General features: G+C 33.8%; 1 long non-coding RNA gene across 2 annotated transcripts; it reads right to left on the reverse strand.

The window, feature by feature from the left end:
- Window positions 1–21,242: 21,242 nt before the first annotated feature.
- On the reverse strand, window positions 21,243–23,604 carry LOC131047316 (uncharacterized). 2 transcript variants are annotated; one of them, XR_009106103.1, is made up of 4 exons: window positions 23,471–23,604; window positions 22,522–23,293; window positions 22,370–22,423; window positions 21,243–21,644 (listed from the first exon to the last, which is right to left on the reverse strand). It is a non-coding gene; the product is annotated as an uncharacterized LOC131047316 (long non-coding RNA). The 2 variants fall into 2 exon arrangements; XR_009106102.1 differs by having other exon boundaries at window positions 22,370–23,293.
- Between the last annotated feature and the right edge of the window lie 1,868 nt (window positions 23,605–25,472).

The raw sequence follows: 25,472 nt of genomic DNA on the forward strand, positions 1-25,472 counted from the left end.
TAAGTTCTTGTCTAGGGTGTACTCTCCTAAGAAAGTAATAATTCAACTTCTTCCACCAACACTTGATGCACTTGTTAGTATTCTGGATCAACTTGTCATATTCTAGGTTGTCTTTGATTTGGTTGTTGATTTAATGCAATCAAGAACACACGAGGAAATCTTTCCACTATTCTTTCACGGACCACCACTGGATTCTGAGCTTGTCTTTCTTCTTTTGCCAATAGAGCACTTACTCTTTGATATTCAACCCTACTTCTTCTATTCCTCCAAGCTAAAGTATCCAATTGTGAAAGTATATCTTCTTTCTCTGCATGAATCCAATCAGGATTCGATTGTAGCACAGGGAAGAGGTTCTCATGTGGAAGAACCATCTTGTTTCATGATAGGCAAGTAAAAATAATATCAAAGCGATTGTCTTCTTGTTTTGATTTTGAATCCCCAGCAGAGTCGCCAAAAATTTGTTGGTAAACAGATTTGTTGCTTTAAGAACCTTTCTTGAAAAACTCTATTTTGCCCTCTAATTAGCAACAAAGAGTTCACAATAGTTGAAGAATCACAAAGAAATGGTAATTCTTCTCTACGTTTGAGAGGTGCAGCTCCCTCGTATAATGGGGGTATTTGGATTTTTCAAAAATTTAAAGAACGAACAATAAAGAAAGATTGAACGCCATATAAGGTATGAATCTAGATTAAAATAAATTCCATATAATCAAGTTTGAGATACCACAACTTGAAATAAACTTCTCCACATTCAATGTTAAAGGGAAAGCATTAGGTAATCATCAATTAAACATAAGAACATTGATAATAACCCATGAGAATAAGTTGAACACACATCCAAATTGATCTCTATTTCTTAATTGCTTGAATAACACTATCCAAGTCTCTTATACAAAGCTTGTGAAAAAGTGGAATCCCCACATTGAATAATAATGAGGTATATATAGGTGAAGTGGTAACCACTTGAGGTAACTACCCTAACCACCTTTATAACTACTTCATAACTTCCCCAACTACTTGAAATAACTTCCTCAACTTTGGGAAAAATAACTACTTAGAATAACTACCCAAAATGAGAACTTAGGATAACTACCTCATATGAAAAGAGCCAAGATTATCTTTTATTACAATACAGAAATAGAGATGAGAGAAAGGAAACTCAATCATGAGAGTTATTTACAAAGAAAGACAAAAACATGATGCGAGTAACACAACAAAAATGAAGACTATACAAAATGCAACTCTACACTTATTCTAAGCTAACTCCTTGCATTGCCGATGAGGTTGTTGCTTCTGTAGGCATATTAGGTTGTCCAGGTCCTTTGTCTCTGAAGATTCTGAAAAGTCGGATGGCCAAAGTGACAAATTTTCTTTTAGGAATTAGGATGTTGGCTATCCTCATTTTCCATGTCTTCAAGTTTCTATGAATGCCACTTAGTTCTGTCATCATGCTGAGTATCTGAGACATAGAGATTCTCAAGGAAGAGTAAATATCAATCAATTTTTCCATGCTATTTTCATTGAAGTTTGTCCTATTAAAAAGCTGTTGATCTACAATGTTTTGGAAGCTATTCTGTAACACCTGCAAATCTTCCATCAATGTCACATCTAGGAGAAGAGTAGTGAGTTTTCCTTGGAGTTTGGTACACACTTGATCACATAAAAGCATGAGCTTTTCTAATTCTGATGAAACTTGATCTATGATCACTAGTTTCCAGTTAATGCTTTCTATCCATATTTCTAGATAATCTTTTTCATTACTAGGTAGGATTTTCTCAGTTGCAAGGGTGTCCATTCCAATTTCTATCATTTGTTTGAAATCATTCACAATTTCCTTCCAAGCTATTTCCTCTTTCTTGACATTCTTCAAGTCTTGCTCAATAGTATTTTTCTTTATTAAGGCCTCGTTATGGATAGATTTTGCTTGGACTAGGAAATCACATGCAAGAGTTTTGACCTTTTCTACCCAACCTTCAATTACCTTTCCATAGGCTTGGTACTTTTGAAGATTATCCATAACATTCCTTTCAATTACTCCTTCTGGTGTCAATATAACTGGCTGGCAATCTACACTTAGTAGCACAGTGGAGGTATCAACTATGGATTTCAAGTAAGAAGACAAAGTGTGCACTTGTTGTTTCAATTGATCCTTGGATTTCTTATCCTTTTCACTTCTCTCCACCATTCTGGCTGCCATCACATTAAAGTTCTGAATATCAGACTCATGAGAAGAAGGTCCCATATCAATCTTTGTCACAAAAAAGTCCGCAGAGGTGGCCTTATATGTATCCTTCTCAGATATGGGTTGAGCAATCTCTAAGCACATATTCTTTGAATTTGGATCAGTCTTTATTCTTGAGGATACTTTGATTTTCTTCTGTTTTTTAGCTCTTCAAAAGAGATCAGATATGCTACTAAATTCAGGTACCACTAGCTTTTCTACCTTTCTCTTCTTCAATAAACTTTGTTCTAACCATGGGAAAGAAGAATCTTCTATAGACTCTTGGATGATTTCTTGTCTTGCTACCATTGTTGTTGTCACCTCTTTGATCTCTTCAAATTGATCGCTTGGGGTGCTTGGAAATGATGAATCCATGACTAGAGTATTTTGTTGTGCTTCTTCTCGTAGGGATTCAATAGGAACTAAGGGAGATATGGAATGCATTCCATCATCAAATCTTGTGTCATCTAGAATTTCCACTAGAACTTGATCCTTTACTTGACTTGCAATAGAATTTTCTTCTATGTCTTTTTCTCTGGATTTCTTCCTCTTTTGTCAGGGTTCATCACCACATGTGTTTTGAAGATTGTTCCTCCTTGGAGGGTCTTCATCTCCATCACTTCCTTGATTATTCTGGTAAGAAGGAGTATCCCTAGCTGGAGTATGGGAAGAATGCAGTGACGTAGAGCTCTCAAGCTGACTTCCTTTCCTTCTTGGAGTTTCCTTTGTTTGTCTGGTAGCAGTCATTTGAGTAATCTTCTTCTTAATCCGGGCTTCAGAATTCTTGATTACAAAACTTGTTCTTTCTCTGACATCTCTCATTTTTGGATCTACCCAATTCAAATTAGGAAGTGGCTGGGACTGGACTTGCTCAAAATAGATAGGATCAATCAAATCAGATCCATCATCTTCAATGCCTTCTATGGTCCAATCCATCTTGAAATCTTTCATTTGCTTCAAAGTCAACCTTGTCCAATCTCTTTTTCTAACTTCGAACTCATCTTCACAATCTTCCCAAAAGTCTTCGAGATTAGGAAAATGAAAATAGCCAGGACCTAACTTTAAGCTGTTCTTGACATAATCTTTACTATCAAAAGGAAGCCTCATCTGGTATGGATAGAAGTTGACATTAGACAAAGCCTTTTCTGGCTCATCTGCTCTTGAGCTTGACTCACATCTATAGTGCTCGAGACAAATAGGAAAGGCTGCCCCTTTATTCTTTCTATCTCTACATTTCTTTTGAACTGAAACCAATTGCTAACAAAGCTCAGCTAAAATGAGCTTATCATCAAAATATCTGGGTAACTTGTGTGGATAACCTTCAAATCCTCCTACTCGAAGATAGGTAAATCTCGGAAACTAGATGAAGAAACTTCCATATTTCTTTATCAAATTAGCGGCTTCCTTTGATATTCTGGTGGCAATGTCTCCTTGTAGTAACCTTACTACCCTCATTGTGAAAGCATCATTCACCCGCCTAAAATACGCGAAGCTTTCCTCAAGTTGCAATTGCTTGTAATAATGGTAAACTTGAGTTTCTTGATTTAGGACACCATTAGTACTTAACCCTGGCCATGACCTCAAATTAGCAATAGCATATATCAAGTAAGAGATCATATGGAAGCGTTGACTTGTTTTGAAGTGCACTAACTGGTCATGTATGTAGTTGCTGATGAGATGGCCCCAGTCAATGAATCGCTTACCGGCAGAGATGACTGTTATGAAGAGGTACATCCACATTTCGAACTCAGTGGAATCAGGACTTCCTGTCACTCTATGGAGTAAGATAATCAAGTAACAAATCTTTTTGATGAAAAGAGAATGATGGAGTGTTTTTGGAAGCTGAGACTGTCCTCCTCATGGTGCAACCATCCATTCTTTAGCCAAGTTGTTGAGGCATTTGCTTCTATTATTGCTGAAGTATTTATAAGTTTTTTGCTTATCGATGTGAGTGAACTTTTCTATATATGGCAAACGAAGAATAATAGCTATTGAAATACCATCAAGTTTTTCCATTAAGGATCTGTCTGCAGCTCTTATCTCTCTCGCATCTAGATTATATCTTTTTGAGCATTCTAGTACCAAATCTGTACATTGAATTGATATGGGAAAACATGCTGCTTCAATCAAGCCGCTTCCTGCCACTCTTCAAGACAATTTTGATCTGTCACCTTTCATGAAGAACTTTTTGATCTCCTGCAAATTTATATGCGCAATCTTGGTATCATGAACCTTTGGAATCATGGTGGTGATCATCGGGGCATACTCATACTCTTGAGCCTTGTATTTCATGATGATGTGTTTTGCAAATTCTTATACTAAGACGTTCTAAAGCATCTTTTTATTACCAATTGCAGCAAATTGGAAATTTCTAAACAATGTTTAAAAATATCTCTTAACTCCCTCTTATCCCATAGGGTTGAAAGCTTGAAAGATCATTTAAAACAACACCATGCTACTGTTAGAATCATTGCATTACGTTTCTTTGGGATAGTTTATTAAACAAATCATATCTCTCATTCTCCATATTTCATGATATCTAACACAACTCCTCCTTCAATCTGTATTTGGAAAGAATACTTATAAAATATTTAAAGTTCCTTGAGATAGCAAGCATAGGTTTTGAAGTAAACCAACCCAGTATTCTTCAATGGATGAATGATATCTATTTGAACTGAAACTTACATAAGTTCCTCTTTAATCACAAAGAAGTCTTTAAAGCTCTTTTATAACACATTACTCTGCCAGTGCAGAAAGTAATCATGCATATCCATTCTTTACGTTTGGATGTACGTTTACAAACTTGAAAGTTTCTTAAGACTTCTTCAACTAATTCATTCTGTGTTTTGACCACATTTATTTGAGAAAGTGTCTTTGCCTTTGCTACTGATGGTTCTACTAGACTCTACATCCGGGTTCACTACTACCATAAACTGTTTCTATCAAAACCTCTGTCTATGCCACTAGCGCTGAATAAGGAATTGTATCTTTTCAACTAAGCTTAGATTTGGACTCACTTCTTAAACTCATGCTTAGACTATTGGAAAACATTTATCAAGCATTTTTTGTGCATCATGTTTGCAACCATGGATTGCATCATGTTTGGCGCTTCTCAAATGTCATTAGGGACCCAAGCTCAAATGTCTCGGCCAGGTAGGCAGCAGATTCAGTCATACCAATTCAACCCAGACACCCATGATTTTCTCATTGCTGGTTGCTCAATGTAGAAGAGAACCCTTATTCGATAGGGTAGCTTCCTAGCTGTATGTCAACAGATAATGAGACGCATGTGATAAGGACTCTTTTTGGTTTGATGCCCTTCGCATGCATGTCTCTTTGAGCATTTCCACTCACATCATCTTATTAAAAATGCTCTTTCGTTATACTTTGATGGAGTTTCGTTGATGCTTCAAGCAGAGAAGTAATGGTTGGTTGGGATGGTAGGAAAAAGTTTTGCAATGGCTAGTTGCTTTCCTTGAAATCTTCTTGGAACATACTTAGAGCATAATCAACAAATCTATTTTGTGTACATGCTGCAATCTGTATATTTGATGCTTTCATTCTTTCAAACAACAATGCGATACTCTTCATATCTCTATTTCAATGTGAACTAAAGATATCTGTAAGCTTCAGCCGTTTTAAGAGTTAGTTATCAGAACTAACTTTGTGTTGATTATGGGCCACGTGGTGCTTTCAACTTGCCATATGGAAGTTTAAGGAAAAGGCGTTGTATTTTAAAACACACTCATATCGCCGATGAGAATGGAGGAATTGAAGTGTATCGGCATCTTGTTAAGGTTGGCCAACTCACCGGTGTATGAAACAGTTACATGACTTTAAGATTTTCCACATTGTGCGTAGGAATGGAATGTATCAGTAATTTGATGCTTTCAACTTAGCGATAATCTGGCCATCAACACTTCATTAATGATAATTAGATCTTTATCTATCGGTGGTTTAATCTCCATCCACAAGTTGCCGTGGAATATTGAAATAAAGTGAATTAGTTTTTTTTTTGTTTTTTTATATGGACTCCACCAACTTACCGATGAAGAAGTTGTCAAAACTTTGTGTGAAAACATATTGGTTACTTATGTTATTTACCAACTTGGTGATAACAATCAACTCACTTTCTGAACTTGGTGGATATGGGCGCTTTGATTGTTCTACCAACCTGCGACTAACACTTGGTTAACTACCGGCTTAAACCGCCGATGGTGTACATTTCCCAAGTGAGTCGCTTCTAGTGTAAGAATCTCAAAACCATTCTTTGAAGTGTCTTACCTCGATGTCATGAAAACCCGCAATCTATATTTCAAACTCGATTGTATAATACGGTTATCACATTACATATCACAAGGATGGATAAGGGTGCATTCGGCAATGAAGTCCACCTGAGTCATTTTACTCTCTTTCAAAGCCAAAAATTAATAGTTAACCACAGAATAGGAAGACCATCCCTATACTAGGCAAACTCACTTCTTGTGTCATTGGTACATTTACAAGACATTGTTGATAGTAGGTTGTTTTGTCAAGGGGTTTCTAAATTTCTTGAATGACACGAACATTAAAACAACTTCAAGATTCTTTTCTTATGACTCATGACATAGGCTAAAATGGCTTTTAATAATAATAATTTTAAAAAAAAAAATGATCAGTTAAACCTCTTGACTTCGTCAAATGAAAATAAATCACACATATTCATGCTTTGCATATATTCATTTTTTGTTGAATATCGTTATCGACTCAAATTGTTTAACACAAGAATTCCAACAATTTTCACTCCTCAAAAAGTAGGGTTAACAATATGCATATTGATTAGTCACATATTTTTAGGGATTATTTTTGGATATTCCCCATTTCCATTCATCATCCATAGATGCCTAACTCCTCTACAATTCATAAGAATTTTTTTATCTTCTTTCCTAGTATCATTGTTTGATTTTTTATTTTTTTTTGTAATTTCCTTTATATTGTGTGAATAGAGTCATCAAAATAGAACCAATATAAGAAAGAAAAGTTGGGGATCAATGACCATAGTTTTTTTCCTTTTGTATTCTATATTTCTTGCATTTATAACATGGTTTGTGGAATATGAGATGAATAAAGCTTAAATTTCAATGCATAATTAGACAAGATATTATGAGATTAACTAGGAAAATTAGGCATAATGAAAACACAAAGAAGAGAGAAATGCAAACAAATGATGTTGATGCATGAATGAGAAAGTAAGTACATAGGACAGGAGTGGAGGTATATAAAGGATAAATATTGTACCTAAGACCATATCCTATGCATAGAAAAGTCAATTTAGGTATTCAACTAAGTGTTATTTTTTGCAAAAATACCTATTTTTTCATTTCTAAAATATCCTTTTTAAAAATCCTCACAAAGGATGTCAAAACTTTATATATCTAGAAAAAATGATAAATGAAAATTCATACCATACGCAAATATTTGTAGTTCAAACTAAATTTTTTTAGAGATCAACAATATTTAGCATATATAAGATCAAAATGCATACAAATGTAATGTAAATTTTTTTAAATTTGAGTGGATTTACTAACATACTTGAAAACAATTACAAATTGCATTAATATTTCCATGGACCTTACAAATATTCCTCAAAATTATCACAAAACTACTAAATATTTGAAATAAATAGCAAATATTTAATTTTTTTCACAAAATATAAAAATATGTAAATCTTCCCACAAAGGATTGTGAATATTATGCAAATTTGACATGATTTAGGTCCTCACTTGAAATATTCATGAAGACATTATTTTCAAATGAATTGCATCTCCATTGCACCAGAAAAGGCTCTCACCATATGAGATTGGCTGGGAAAACTAGAAATAATAGAAACAAGAAGGAGAGAGAAAATGAAACCAAACGGCATTGATGCATGAATGGGTGAGTACATAGGAGAGGAGTGGAGGTATATAGACTAAAAATATCCTAGCTATCATCATACCTATCTAGCTACATAGAATAACCACCTTAGCACCTGACCATGATCATACAAGTTAACATATATATCAAAATAAATCATATTTAAAATTTAGCAAGAAGTCGATAACACATAACTTGTTGATCAATTTTAGTATATTTATACTTTTTATATTACATTCTCATGATTCCATTACATTTCTTATACATCTTGTTTTTAAACTCTCATCCTTATCAAGCATCTAGTTATTGTTACATTCTATTCTATCTAATACATATATTATCATATAGTAATGTGTCCCTTAAAAATTACATCTTCTCCTTTTAGGTTTCCTAATCTCCCTAAGCCATCCAAACCATTGCTGTAGTAGGATTTACTACATTGTAAGTTTTTTTTTTAATTTTTCCTACCAATAATGAGTTTATATCTATTATTATGTTCATAGATACATATTATATCTTTATAGGGAGGATTTGCTTGTTTGACACGAAGGACATGTATGATGGGAAAAATAATCTTTATACCATTGTAAGGAGTCACAATAACTATATCTTGAGTACATTAATATTAAATGGAGTGATAGATAGTAGTCCTCTATAACACATTTGAGATTTGAAAATCTATTTTTAGATAAAGTCCAAGGAGATGGAAAATCATTTAAAATAAATGATATTCCAAAGAATATGGATAATTTGTTGGTGAGCTAAGATTATTTTAGGGAATTGTCGAAATTGTGTACACTAAAGGAGACAACTAATGCACATAAGAAAGATCAACTAAGAGGTCAAATAAAGTTTGAATAAGAATCCTAAGGGTCATGAAAGTGTGGAGAAGAAATTTTTGGGACCTTGTAATATATTTTAAGAAATCTCATGTAAAAATATTGTAAGTTAAAAATACCCAAAAAGATGGCTTGTTAATGGGCCTCTTTAGGCTAATCCTAAAGGGTAGACTAACTTGAAGGAGCAGTGGGAATGCCCAAATCTGGGTTGGATGAAAGTGAATTTCAATAGGCATCCAAGGGTAATCTTGGCTCGTCAAGTGTAGGGTTTGTTACTAGAGATTCATAAGAGAACCTTCTAACAATTGGCATGAGATGTCTCAGTGATGGAACCAATTATAACAAGACAAAAGCTTAGGTTGCTTGGGGAGCTATTCAAATGGCAAAAAATTAAACGTCAACTGCATCCATTTGGAAGGGGACTTGTTAATTGTGGTTAATGCAATTGTCAAAGGTGAAATAAGGTCAATGGGCCCTTGGTCTACTCGTGAAGTTGAATGGCTCCAAATGATCCCACCAAGGATCAAGTCTTGTTGAGTGCAAGACTCTGACATCATAAGGGATGAGGCCGAGATTGTGCCCCGGACAAATTTGGTGGAATGGATACCCCTCAGTCCTTGGCTCTTAGCCGAAGAGGTTCATCCTATTGGCTCGTGCCCCCGTATCGGATGGCAAAAAGTACTTTGTGAAGGCCGTCGCTGTTCTGGCAGCCCGCAGACTTCATGCCCTTGCTGGGCTGTCGTGCTCGTAGATCTGAACCTCCATAAAAAAAAAAGTGAAATAAGTGCTTGGATTTTAAACGAGTTCATTAAATTAATTACCTCTGCCCTTTCCTCCTCTGAGGATTTCAAAATTTCACATGTCAGAAGGAGCGATAACCAGCTGGCTGACACGTTGTTAAACACAACCATGTCATCATTAAATATTCATGATTTGGAGTTATTTGAGGATTTTCAAGGGATACACAATCAAGACTTGGAATCGCATTTTGATGGTAGATAATGCCATCATTAATTGATATGATGGGCGGACATGTTTGGGATGCCTCGATTTATACGCCCCACGAGATCAATTGTTTCATTTGATTGTCGTGAGTTGGTGCACTGAGCTGAGGATGGGTGATAAGTGCCATGGAGGATAATTTTACATTAGTCTCACTGAGACAACAACAATGTTTCCATGACAAAATAATAGAGAAGTGCCTCTGTAGTGTCTTTAAAATTGTTTTGACCCCCTTTTGACAGATTATAGACTTGATCATGGGAGAGGAATTTGTAATGTCAGAACATCGTTATCATTCCAACATAGACATTGCTTCAACCTTTATCCAGCTTGAGGACTAGATTTGGGATCCAAGGAGGAGGTGTTGAGGGCTATGACAGAATGTATGAAGCTAAAGTGGTGTCGCAGAATGACTGTAATACTGGCAATGTCCAAGTCTAGTGTGGGTCTTTGGGCTCATCATGGAGATTGGCGTCGATTGGCTATGTGAAGACACCAATGCAACCTTTTCTCATTTGGAGTGTTTTTGGTAACCAAGATGAGCATTGAGCTGAAGCCCAAATTGGCTGGGTTTCGTTGAAGGATTCCTTGAATGCTTGAGAGCTAGAATGTAAAATGGTGTGACTAGAATGAGACAATACGCGTGGAAAAAAGGACAAGTTCAGCCCGAAGGATCATGGGCTTATTTGTTCGATGGGGAAGAAGCGGAAGCCGTAGTTGGTGCAGCCATTCTGTCTGGCTTTTTTCTTCTTTTTTGTCTCTCTATTGGACTATGTTTGGCTTTTTCTTCTTCTTTTTTCTTCTTTTTTGTCTCTCTATTCTGTTTAGGGTTTGTTGATGAACTCTAGTGAAATCAAGCCTCAGGGTTTTTTTTTTGTTCAAGACTATGTAAATTCGAGGTTCTAGTTGGTTTTTGGGCACTAGCTTATTTTGGTAGCATGTCCTTGATGTTCACTATTCTTGAGAAGTTCATGTTTGGTGTCTTAGAAATGATTGGTTGAATGAGCCGAGGTGGTAGGGTCTTCTTTCAGTCTTTTCTGCTAAAATCATATTCGAAATGTACTTTCTCTTAGTTTATTAATATGATACCAAAAATTACTGATTAAAAAAAAAAAAACCCAAAAGGATAGGTACCTTGCCACTACTCAACAAGATAGATTGGTTCTTTTGCTATAAGGAAAATACAAGTATGGAGATGAATGAAGATCTTGAGTGGGATAAGGTAGAACATGTGCTAGATTTCCAATTGGGTAGTAAGACAAATGACTAATGTTTAAGAGATAAGGACAAGAAATAAGAGAAAGACACCTTGGATCCAAAATGAGCATGAAATCTTAATTCTAAGGTTCACAAAGTATTCATCAAAATCAAATTCATAATTTTCTTAGTTAACTTCCATTTAGTGTAGGAGAATTTGATCCTAAATATATAATCTTACACATCTAAAAGTTTTATTTGATAATTTTTTATTTTGTCTTTAATTCTATGTATTTTAAGATTTATTACTTCTTTCTATACATTTATTCCTAAATTCATTTATTCATGACTAAAAGACTTGTAATTATTTCAATATTACCAACATGGCTTCTCCTTGTTAGGGGTGAAAAATACCATATTTGGAGTATGTATCCAAGTTGAAGTGTTTTTTTAATTCATTTTGAAAATTATGTTTGACATAATTCTTAATCTTGTGGCATTTCATTAACCTAGACTATTTTTATTTTTTATTTACTATTAGTTGTTGATCTCACAACAATTTGTCCCACTCAGAGGACATCCTAATTTTTTTCTAATAGAACTTTAAAAAAAAAAACTAATGATGTAAGTGTGGAGGGGTTCTATCTAGAAATATTTGATTCAATGGGTTGGATCAAACCCTCTTCGATAGAACAAAACCTCTAGACTTATATCAAATCCTCAAAAGAATCTTCTTTGTATCTATTAAAATGCTAATAAAAAGTGAATTTTCTCCATGTTTTGGAAGATAAAATAAATTTTATTAGAAGCTCCATACATTGTAATTATGTAGATCTTAGTATTTTAAGTTTCCAATTATTATAATGTGTATTAAATTTTTCAAAAATTCATAATGTATGTAGGTCCACTGCAAAAGAATTAGTGATCTATATTCAAGACATAAGGAAACATAACAAACAATGTTGTATTTTTTTTTATAACTAAGGGTAGCATTAGTCTGTGGTAATTACACAATAGATATAAGACATCATAGATTGAAAATTAACATAATCTAATAGAAGAATGGAGAAAAACCTTGATATAAAATTCTATTTTAGATTATACAATATTTAGTGCTAATGAGTGGTGTAAGAAAGTGCATTCTAGCTGTGCCCTACACATTTAACACAAATCCTCCATCCATGTTTTATGCTACACATAACAAATTATTGCAACTAGCTTTTATTATTTTGAAGAATTATAACATAAGATTAAGGTATTTGAAGCTCTACAAATTAAAGATTCCATATAGAGAAATCTAGTAAATGATTAACATTAGGACATGAAACAAGTGCAACATTTTTTATGCTAGCCATAAAGATGACAATAAGGCTTCATCATCTATATGTTGTTTATTAACTCCACAAGTTCTACCCACTATAAAATTGGTCATATTTTAAAACTCTCATAAATTATGAATGAAAAAATTTTCAATTGCATATAATTATATATGGAAAAAATATAATTAAGAAAAACAAATGAAAAACTCTTCCATAGATGCTGCATATGGCTCAACTATTGAGTCAATACCAGTAGTTGTGATAGCATTTGTATATTTAGGTCCTAATATTTTGAATAGAATAGTACTATTAATGTTAAAGGAGAACAAAATAGTTGAATAACCATTACTTATAATTGAATAAAATGCATCCATTGCATTAATTTAATAATAATTTATGTGATGTCTCATTGACACATCAATTAAACGTGACTTAATGAATTCCTATTTTACAACTATTGGTCAATTTTCTTAGAGGTCTATTATAATATTTGAACAAAAAACAAGTTGATAAGGCAATTTTAGTGATTGCTAGCAATGATGAAACAAAATATTTGAATAGTTCACATCTTTAATTATTTGAAGATATATATTTTTTTTGATGGAGGGTTTTATATCAAGCCTAGATTCATTTACCTACATGACACAAAAGCACAAGGGATACGTTGAGATCTTCATTTAAGAGACAATGATTGAGAGGTATTCATATCACCAAATTCATCCTTGACACAATCACAATTTCATTTGTTATGCTGTGAGGGCCTTGCAGTCAACAAGAATTGATATTTGATGCTCTCATTGAGAACCATTCAACTTGAGCAACAAACTAAAAGCTCATTAAAGATATAAATTTTCAATACCAACACTACATAAATAAATCCAAGTACATAAATGAAGAAACTAGGTGTATGACATAATGTGAGTTAGGACTATTACTCACATACTTATATTTAGAAATACTTATGTAAAAAATACTCACAGATATATTTATCCAAAAATTTATTTTATTTTTTCATTATTTCATTTAATCGCATTATTCAGTCTAGAACTTTCTTTCCACCAATCTCTTGTTTCTTTTTTCAACAACTTGTAAGATGAAAGTCACGAGAACCAACAACCCGCTGTATTAAAAGTTGCATCTTTTTAATGGAGCACAACTAAATTACATGTTGTGTGGACAAAGAAAGTCTCACTTAGCTCAAATGCAGCAATCTTTCCAACCAACACATCTGTTGTCACTATAGTCACACTTCAGATCTCATCAATAGTAGCAAACTTATGTTTATAAGCAGGAGGCAAAGATCTCAGCACCTTGGCAACACTTTCATCTTCCTCAATGCTTCCACTGACACATCTGATACCTAGGACAAGATCATTCACCTTAGCCATAAAAGAATGTATGTTCTCATCATCTCCCATCGTCAATGTCTTATATTTTTATTTTAAACTCTACAACTTAGCAACTTTCACCTATTTGTCTCCTTCATATAGGATCTCAAGCTTCTTCTAGATCTCATGTGTAGTTTGAAGTCCCATAACATTTGTCATCTTTGAATTAGTCAGGGCACTAAGCAATGCTTCCTTCTATTTGATGTTATATCCTACTTCCTTAACCTCATCCAGAGTAGATGGTCCATTCTAAGGAACTACATAGACATTCTTTGTAATCTTCTAGTAATATTCTCCAAGACATTTCAAGTGCACCTCCATCCTGTTCTACCATATAGTATAGTTGCTTCCATTAAACCTCATATTGTCTTTCTTGAAAATAATACCTTGAGCTTTCATCTCGTATCTCCTCAAGCGATTAAGATTCTACCGGAGGATCTAGCTACGATACCAATTGTTAGCAGTAGCCAAGAAGGAAGACTGAGAGGGGGGGGTGAATCAGTCTTCACCAAAATATAAACTTTAAGCACAATAATAGATCTACCAAATTATAGCAATAAATAGATAAACAAATTGACAACACAACACACAACATCAAGATTTTTGACATGAAAAACCCGATTAAGGGAATAACCATGATGGGAACCTACCCATAGTAAGAAGATACTTTGTAGTAGTATGTGAAAATATTACAATGGGAATGCACATGCATTCAGGCACATTGCCTAGAGCTCACTGCTCAAAAGATATTTTCCTTCAAGTCTAAAACCCTTAGGGAAGTCTCACTGACTTACAACAAGCTTCAGACTACAATCTAGAAGAAGTGAACTGAAAGAATAGCATCTCCAAATGCCTGATTACAGTTCCGGTTAAGAACAGTTGTCTTCTCTGCAACATCAATTTCAACTCAAACTCAACACCAAATTATAATCACTTGTTCCAACATACACCACTCTCTGATAATGCAGACACAATACCATCACCCAAACTACATGAATAGCTCACCTATATATACAATTCATCAAACTTGATAACAAGGCACCCTCAACCGTCAATTACAAAATTATATCACATGATAAAAAGATCGACCACTAGACCAATATAATGATTTACATAGAATATCATGGTTCGAATTCAAATTTCCAAATGATCAACTCCACCGAAAATTATACCAAGATCAACCACAACATGCTACACCACCAGAAATAACATAACATGAAAATCAATACCAGTTGATGAAAACCACCAATAACTCATACAATGCCAAAACAAATAGGAAGTGACTAGGAAACACCAACAAACACATTAGAATCATCCTGAATAGATGCACCAACACCACTTTTCAAATCTTCATCTGTCAACGTTTAGAAGCTTAAGAAGACAACCAATCAACAACTGTCACACAGAAAGATAACTTGAGGAGCACCAAATCAAAAACCATCTCAAATGAAGATGCACAAGACCATCCAGAATAATATCCCAAAGTCTCAGCACAAGATCTGATCACACTGAAATATACTAGACAAAATATCAACCTTTGCAAAACTGTGATCAACAAAACCAAACTACAAAACCGAATCAGAAAATCTTCTCAATCAAATTGAAATAAATCAAAGGAATATGTTGACATCAATGACAATAGCATATCCTAGTAGTAGCAATGATCAACCATATCCAACATTACCAACATGGCTTCTCCTTGTTAGGGGTGAAAAATACCATATTTGGAGTACGTATCCAAGTTGAAGTGTATTTTTTATTCATTTTGAAAATTATGTTTGACATAATTCTTAATCTTGTGGAATTTTATTAACCTAGACTAGTTTAATTTTTTATTTACTAGTTGATGTTGAAGATTGTTCGTTGTTGATCTCACAACAATGTGTCCCACTCGTAGGACGTCCTAATTTTTTTTTTCTAATAGCACTTTTTTTTTATAAAACTAAAGATGTAAGTGTGGAGGGGTTCCATCTATAAATATTTGATTCAATGGGTTGGGTCAAACCCTCTTCGATAGAACAAAACCCTTAGACTTTATCAAATCTTCAAAAGAATCTTCTTTGTATCTATTAAAATTCTAAGAAAAAGTAAATTTTCTCCATGTTTTGAAAGATAAAATAAATTTAATTAGAAGTTCCATACATTTTAATTATGTAGACCTTAGTATTTTAAGTTTCCAATTATTATAATGTGTATTATATTTTTTAAAAATTCATAATGTATGTAGGTCCACTGCAAAAGAATTAGTGATCTATATTCAAGACATAAGGAAACATAACAAACAATGCTAGATTTTTTTTTATAATTAAGGGTAGCATTAGTGTGTGTGATAATTACACAATAGATATATTAAACCCTAGTATAAGGCATCTTAGATTGGAAATCAACATAATCTAATAGGAGAGTGGAGGCACACCTTGATATAAAATTCTATTTTAGATTATACAATATTTAGTGCTAATAAGTGGTTTAAGAAATTGCATTCTAGTTGTGCCCTACACATTTAACACAAATCCTCCATCCATATTTTATGCTACACATAACAAATTGTTGCAGCTAGGTTTTATTATTTTGAAGAATTATAACATAAGGCTAAGATATTTGAATCTCTACAAATTAAAGATTCTATATAGAGAAATCTTGTAAATGATTAACATTAGGACAAAGAACAAGTGCGATATTTGTTATGCTAGCCATAAAGATGACAATAAGGCTTCATCATCTATATGTTGTTTAGTCACTACACAAGTTCTACCCACTATAAACTTGATCATCTTTTGAAACTATCACAAATTATGAATGAAAAAATTCTTAATTGCATATAGTTTATATGGAAAAAACATAATTAAGAAAAACAAATGAAAATATCTTCCATAGATGTTGCATATGGCTCAACTATTGAGTCAATACCAATAGTTGTGATAGCATTTGTATATTTAGGTCCTAATATTTTGAATAGTATAGTACTATTAATGTTGAGGGAGAACATAATAGTTGAACAACAATTACTTATAATTGAATAAAATGAGTCCATAGCATTAATTTAATAACAATTTATGTGATGTCTCATTGACACATCAATTAAACATGACTTAATGCACAACTATTGATTCCTATTTTACAACTATTGGTCAATTTTCTTAGAGGTCTATTATAATATTTGAACAGAAAACAAGTTGATAAGGCAAGTTTAGTGATTGCTAGCAATGATGAAACAAAATATTTGAATAGTTCACATCTTTAATTATTTGAAGATATATATTTTTTTTGATGGAGGGTTTTATATCAAGCCTAGATTCATTTAGTTACATGACACAAAAGAACAAGCCATGCGTTGAGATCTTCAATTAAGAGACAATGATCGAGAGGTATTCATATCACCAAATTCATCCTTGACACAATCACAATTTCATTTGTTATGGTGTGAGGGCCTTGTACTCAGCAAGAATTGATATTTGATGCTCTCATTGAGAACGATTCAACTTGACCAACAAACCAAAAGCTCATTAAAAATACAAATTTTTAATACCAACACTACATAAATAAATCCAAGTACATAAATGAAGAAACTAGGTGTATGACATAATGTGAGTTAGGACTATTACTCACATACTTATATTTAGAAATACTTATGTAAAAAATACTGACAGATATATTTATCCAAAAAAAGTTTTTTTTTTTTCATTATTTCATTTAATCACATTATTCATTAAAAACTTTCTTTCCACCAATCTCTTGTTTCTTTTCTCAGCAGCTTGTAAGATGAAAGTCACGAGAACCAACAGCCCGTCGCATTAAAAGTTTCATCTTTTTAATGGAGCACAGCTAAATTACATGTTGTGTGGACAAAGCAAGTCTACACGTGATAAGCGGAAAATATATGTATTTTCTGCGAAGACAGAAAACATTGAAACGATAATCGTTTAGCAGTGAGAACAGAGCACAATAGGTAAACAAGCTTAGCCCATTTCTCGAATTGAAATCAACACAGGAAGTCACTAAGAAGGGAGGCTAGACATCGAGTCAACTTATTAAAACTCTTCTCCCATTGGCAATATGAGTCTTACGTTTTTGATGACTTCAAAATTATCAACATGGGTTTCCTTGCTAGTGGTGGCAACTACCATATTCCATACAATTTATTGAATTTTTTTAGCATTCACTTAAATGAATTCCACCAATCATTTGATCTTAATTAAGAAACACAAATGAAAAATTGTTTTATAGATGGGGCAGAGGGTACTAGAACTAGTGATAGTACTTGTATATTTAACTTCTAATATCTTGAATAATATAGTACTATTAGTGTTGAAGGAGAACACAATGGTTGAACACCCATTAATTATAATTAAATTAATCATCTAATGTCTTATTGAAACACCAATTAAACATGAGTTGATGCACACCTATTGATTTCTAAAATGCAACTATTGGATGAACTTTTTTAGAGGTAGATTATAAACACCTAAACAAGAAATATATTGATAAGACAACGTTTAATGCATCATAACAATGTTGAAATGAAATATCTAAATTGTTCACATCCTTGATTACTTGAAGATATAATTTTTCTTTTGATGGAAGGTTTATATCTAGCCCAATTTTATTTAGCTACTTGATACAGGGGCACAAGCCATAATCTTAAACCTTTTCAGTTAAGAGCTAAGGATTGAGAGATACTCATTGCACCAAAGTTGTCCATGTCACAGTCATCGCCTCATCTGTTATGATGTCAAGGTCTTGCACTCAACAAGTGTTGATCTGTGATAGAATCATTCAAAACCATTCAACTTCACCAAAAGACTAAAAATACATTAGAAACGCAAATTTTAACTACCAACAACAAATAAATAAAATTAAGGTACTCCATGAAACCAAACTAGGTGTGACATAATGTGAGTCGAGCATTGAGACTATTATTTAAGGAGTTCCCTAATATGAAATGACGATGGAATGGACAATTGTAGTCTTATGTAAAATGAAAATCACAGGACCCAACAGCCGGTCGAATTGAAAGCTGTGTTTCTACGGAGATGGAAAAGGGCGTCATCAAGACATTTCAATTTTAAAGACAGTCGACTTATTCAAACTCTTTTCACATTGGCAAAGGCATTCCTTTGTCGTGCACGGCACTTCAACTATTTGTTTGGAAGGGAGAAAAAAAATTACGCGTAGGGCCGTTGACCTAAACCTCCTAATGCGGCACGGCAATTGCGGAGAACCACAAGACCTAATGCTCCTGATTACTACTAACTATCTTTTGAGTTACAACTATTTGCTATTATTAATTTTGTATGCTTTATGGTGTAAATTGATTCATTAACAAAATTGTTATTGACTATTCAATCTGATGATGTTTGTAAGTCTTCTTAAACAAGATAGACTTGGTTATAAATATACGTCTCTAGATCTATTTTATTGGCATTGGTGATACCTTACAGACTAGTATTCGGTTTCACAAATGGCTTTTCGTATGCTCCATCTGGTTTTAACTTATGTGCTCTGTATGCCATTTGTGATCTTTGTATCCCCAGCTGAACTGGGCAAAATGAGCATCCATGACTATATCAATTATGTTAATCCACCGGCTGTTCACAAGTACAAAGTAAGCCAATCTCTTTTTTTTTCCAGTTATAACTAGGCATAAAACCATTTATTTTCTTATGCAGCATGCCAATGGAGACAGCATACTCTGTGTCAAATTTACTGATCAAATTTCCGTTCGGCCTGAAAAACAACAATACGGGTATGATAAGGTAAGATTTTATAGTCTTTTTAGAAAGAAGTTTCTTTCAGATTGTGGTGAGGATAGCGCTTTCTAGTGTCTTTCAAGATAAACTGTTCGATCAATTAAACTCTGTTCAGATAAAATGTTAATGTATAGGATTGAAAATATAGGTGATAAATTAGACTATAAATTAGAAATTCTACCTCATTTAATACTTATGATTTCATTTTTTAATTTCATCATATAGACCGGGGATAAAGGTTCCAGTCCCGAATATGATGGTTCAGTTTTATAATCTACCTTTGAAATTTTCTTTTGAAGATCATTGCTTTTTATGGGTAGTCGAATATAACAAGTGCTGCAAGGCAGCGTAGTTCCTGCCCAGTGTTGCTAAGGTGGTTGTGGATTGGTTTTGTTCGAAGAATGGCAGTGTTGGAGGTCTGTTCATGGATGTAATTAAGCTAATTGAGTGGGGTAGATACTTACCATTGGCATCCAAGCTTAAATGTTAGTTTAAAAATTAAAATATAATTCCTATTCTATGGCAGATATCATGGAAATCTACATTAACACACAAATTATTTAATTGAATGAGCCATTAATATAATACCTTTAATTAAGGAACCTACAAGGAGAACCACAAAGGTCGTACTGTAAACTGTAACTTAGCTGACTTAAGCTGACTAACTCTGTGATTCGACCGGTTTGTTGCTCAAAAGCTTCGAAGTCTTGAGAACAAATGTGTGGTTCTCAGCGGCGGGAGTATCTAATATCAAGGTAAAAGGTTTGTTAAAAACAATCAACAAGAGGCTGTTATACCATAGAGTTCATTGATGGAATGCAGTCATCAACTTGGCACATTCTATGCATGATAATAGGGAACAATGAGAGACATAAATATAGAGAAGCAGAACTAGTTTCAGCAAAAATATACAGAAACAACCAGGGAAGAGTTTTTCCATTCACATTAATTGTTCCTCAGTGTAAGTGGTATGACACTCCAGTGTCCTACTCCAAGATGGAGACCTTTTGAGGATGCATAGACCAGTGTACACTGTTGCAGCTGCTAGCATTGATGGGGGGTATTTCAACATAATATAGTCCACCTGGCACAGTTTCATGAGAAACAAGGACACCATATCTAACTAAAAAGACCAAAGAAGTTCCATTAGAATTTACTTTACATTGGACAAGAAAATATGCATTAACCCTTATTAAGACCATGAGATTTATATCCATCCTAGATCCAACTTCCTTAAGGAACCTCTTCACGAAGAGGTAAGGAGTTGGAACCGTAATATTGAATTGCAATGTATCGAGGATTGATTTCTCCTGCAGTCAACAATGTATTGTATAATCACTATAAGTTAGATCAAACCAAACATAAGCAAAGTATCATTTTAGTCATGTTGTCACTTAAGTAAAAGAATAATGCATATTATACTCACAATTTGTAGAGTGTCAAATTTTCTGTATGCATTGTCAGAAACAAGGACAAAATCTTCAACGATAGGAGCATATATCTCCTCATATTTCGACTTTGAATATATTATAGTCCAACGTTTGAAAATTTGAGCAATTGCAGTAACAATTTTAGTTTTCATGTATTTTACCTTTAAATGTTATGGGAGATTTAAGAAAAGGAATCACTTTTTTTTTATGGAGGAATGCAGCTAATGATCTGTTATGAGTTTTAAACTATTGGTAATTACTTGCAACCAGATACCAATCCAAAATATTAGAAAATAACACTTTTTACCAATAAAACAAAGGGTTTAGTTGGCCTGTCGAAAGAGTTTCAAGTACTTGTCTTTCTTCACTCAAATGGCTTAAAAAAGTAAAACAAAGCGCTGGACCTGGTTTACCTATAATACAAGCTATATAGGGAATGTGATGCAGAGAAGAAGAGCAAAAACTCACCTCTCTTTCATGGTAGAATCTATAAATGTCCCGGACATAATTTGTCACAGCCAATAGATTGTCCATGTCTGCCTCATCAATATTAGGCATTTGACCCTCTACCTCCATTTCCATTTCACAACATTCATCATCGTCCTGCCACAAGATCAAATCCTCAGTTATGGCTTGGCTTGGTTATAGGTTAAGGAAAGCTAATGATTGTCTCACCTATTGAGACAAATATTAGGATGAATATGTATTTCAAAGCACAATATTAATCCCTGTTTTGGAGTAAAGATAGGTTCCAACAGACCACATCCTCCTCCATTAAATTTATTATCATTGATTCAGTGTCATTCTTCAACAATGCTGCTCAAGAACAACTGATAATTTCATGTGGGGATGGTACAGATTCGAATGCTTTGTCTACGAAAGGCACAACATAATTCTTCAAATTTCTCTTGATGTGATTTGTCTCCCTTGTTTTCCTTTGGTTGGCTTCCTTTTCATGTGTTCCTGAGCTAGTGCCTAGATCATACACAAGTGATAATGATTCTCTAGGTTTTCCTCTGTTCCATATTTTCTACACTAAGTTTTCTATAGCATAAAGGTTAAGCCACATGATCAATACAACAAACTAATTTGGGTTAAGGGAAAAATTGTACACTTAGCAGTTCCAATAGACAAATTGAAAAATAACAAACAATCCGTTTGTTAGAAAATATGACAAACCTATGTCAAGAGTCCATTTTTCGCCAAAGTGGCACCAAATCTCTTGGAAATATATGAATGAAACACATCAAATAATTTTTAAAACCGTAAAGATTTCATAGCCTTGAGTTGCCAAGAAGAAATTGTTTGTAGGTAAGATCCATCCTCACCTAGTTACAGGACGATCCACTTGAAAAGAATTCTTAACAGCTACAATATTATTCCTGAAATGCATAGAATAAAGAAAACATTATATTATATAAATGTGGAACTTTTTTAGAAAATTAATGGGTGCATGAAGCAAAATTGGAGAAACACATACTTTCCTACTGCTGCTAGTACTCCCCCTTCACTAATAGTACATTTGGTAGAGAGGGCACTAAAAAGGTTCCCAATATCCCCCAATGCTCTGGGGTAATTTGTTTGCCTCACCATGTTCATATAAGCATTTACGTCTTCTCCATGCACCCATTGGGATTGGAGATTAGCATTCAAAACAAGCTAAAACATAATCTATGAGTGCACAACCCGCAATGAAATCCATTTATAGCTATAGAAAAAGCACTCAACTTCAGCTAAATGCAAATAAACTTCAGCTAAATCCAAATAAACTTCAGCACTGAATTTTGTGAAACAAGAAGGGAAATAGGAGGAACCTATCAATTAAATCTCTACATTCAATCAAGTGAGAAGAGCCCCAATTAAATTGCTTGAAACCAAGCTCACAAATCCAGTTGAATTTGACAATACAAGATGAAAACAACAAAAAATCATATCCCTCTAAAGGCTTTATATCACGTATGCAAAATATCTCATGTTCTGAAAACCAAAACCAACTACAAGAGTACTTGCTAACAATGATTTAGAGAATTAGAAATTCGCTGACAATTCCCTAAATGGACAAGTTTTTGAAATCATAAATGTGGATATCCACAAAATGGATAAGTTGAAAGGTCATGGAAATTTTTAAGCAAATGCAAGTGCAAGTGTAAAGCGAGAGTCGACAACACCTTGAACTCGTTAACTGAATATTGCAACAAGGCATTGTGGATATCCTCACCACCCAAAAAAGTATCACCATTTTTTGCCTTGACCTGCAAAAGAAGGCTTACATTAGGTTTCAATTATTCCCACCATAAAGAAAACATGATGTAGATGGTAATCCTCATAGCTTGAACAATACAAGTTTCAAATTATAAACCAAAACAAAAATTCTTAATGCTATTTAGTACTTTCTGCAACAGAGAGCCATCCTATTTTACAACCACTACCAAGTCAAAGAAGATACTACAGAGAAATTCGCCCCAACGATTAAACAACAAATCCATAATGAGCACCAAAATCATTAAAAGCTTGCATCATTTGATAATTTTCTTAAGGTTTTATTCATTCAAAATCCTTTGAAGAGTTCTTGCACAGAGGGTTTCTTATCCACACTAACCACAACAATTGAATTCTAAGATGGAAAGAACGGAAAAAAGCTGTCATATGCCCTAAACTCATCTCGCTCATCCACCTGAAGGTAGCATGCACATACAACTCAAATCTTAAGGGACAACTGTTACCTACAGACTAAGCCTTCGTCAGTCCTGCAGGCTCCTCTCAAGCTATGCATGCCTCTGAAGGCGTGTGTTCTCTTCTATTGAAAATCGAGCAGCCTTTTGGGAACTGCCAAAAACCCCAATCAACAGATGCCAAAAAACCTTCTGTAAATATTTCCCCTAAAAAATATGCAACTTCAAAAGGTGAACGTAGGAGAATGAAGAAATATTTAAGAGAGCAGATTGGAATTAAGTTCTCTCTCTCCATGAAATCACTTGGCCTCCATCTAAATATACTTCATGAACCCAAGTATCATACCAACCCAATACTGCACATTTCATTAAAGCATTTGGTGCAACACCTAGCCTTTGTCTTTGTTGGCGGAGATTTTGGTTTTCACCCCCTTCCTTTATATTTGCGCCTTCTCTTGCATTGAATTCTGGAGTGCCCCTGCATCCTCCAACGAGACCCTACCAAAGCACACATCTCACAGACAGTCGTTAAAGCCCGATCACATTACTATAGGGAATATAGAATTAAACTTTTGCAAAAGAAAAACTAAGAGATGCTATTGGTTGTGCAGAACATGTTTAATAACTGTTTAATGCAAACCCTCCCCAATAGTTCCATGCCAGAGGAAGGAACTAATAATTTATTAGTGCTTTTTTTTTATAGCACAAGTTTCTATTGGCTCTATATATTATCATTCAATTGTTGGTATATTATTAACTTAGACTCTGCAAATATAGAAGAATTCAAATATAGGCTGGAGGGATACTCAAGCAGGGGAATCCCCCCCAAATATCTTAGGCAGTGGGCTTGAAAAAAGGTATCCTAAAGGAATAGTCTCTCTCAGGGAGATAAAGCACGAACACGTAAAAAGGGTAGGATCTGTAAATATGTTTTTGAGGAGAAAAATGGTAGAATCTTCAAATCAGGTTCATGACGAACGTTCAATGAGAATTTTTATTTTTATTATTTCCTTTTTTAAGAGGAAGTAGTGAATGTCAGGTCAAGCCAAACAAGATGATCTTGGTAAAAAAAATAAAATAAAAAATATACACTTTAAGTTTTTCAAAATAGTTTTTATTGTTATTGTTATTAGGATTTAGTTGTGTATACAATGGTACACTTTGAATATATGTTTTCAGTGTATCAAATTATTATATTACTATACAGATTAAATTGTTTAATATTTTAGTCAAATTTATTGATCCATATTTCATATATAGTAATTCACATGAACCTATCTCTCATGAGAATGAATGGTCCACTTTGGAGGTATTGTTTAGAGTGTGTCAAATTATGATATTACTTTTAGAATTAGATTGCATAGTTTTGGAATCAACCTCATTTACCCAGATTTCATAAACAATAGTTCATGCAAACCCATTTCTCTTGAGACTAAATGATCTACTTAGAACTCATTTTATCTAGGCCTAGTCTACTTAAGTTGAAGTGGTACTAGGATGGGTGACCTCTCGAGAATCTCATTGTTTCACCCATATGAAACATCACCTAGATGCAATGCATGCTATACGAACCATTCATTAACATAAAAGATGAGTTTATGCGAACTACTACTTATGAAAGTCAACAAATTTATTAAAAAATTATACAATTGTATATAAAAAAATACTTCCTACTTACCAAGAAGTTGTTTAATATAAATTTCTCACTAAAATGCAATTTACTTTTAAAGCATGACGTTTCTTGTTATTTTGAAGTATG

Source organism: Cryptomeria japonica, chromosome 7 (assembly GCF_030272615.1).
Source record: "Cryptomeria japonica chromosome 7, Sugi_1.0, whole genome shotgun sequence".
NCBI classification, from domain to species: Eukaryota; Viridiplantae; Streptophyta; class Pinopsida; order Cupressales; family Cupressaceae; genus Cryptomeria; species Cryptomeria japonica.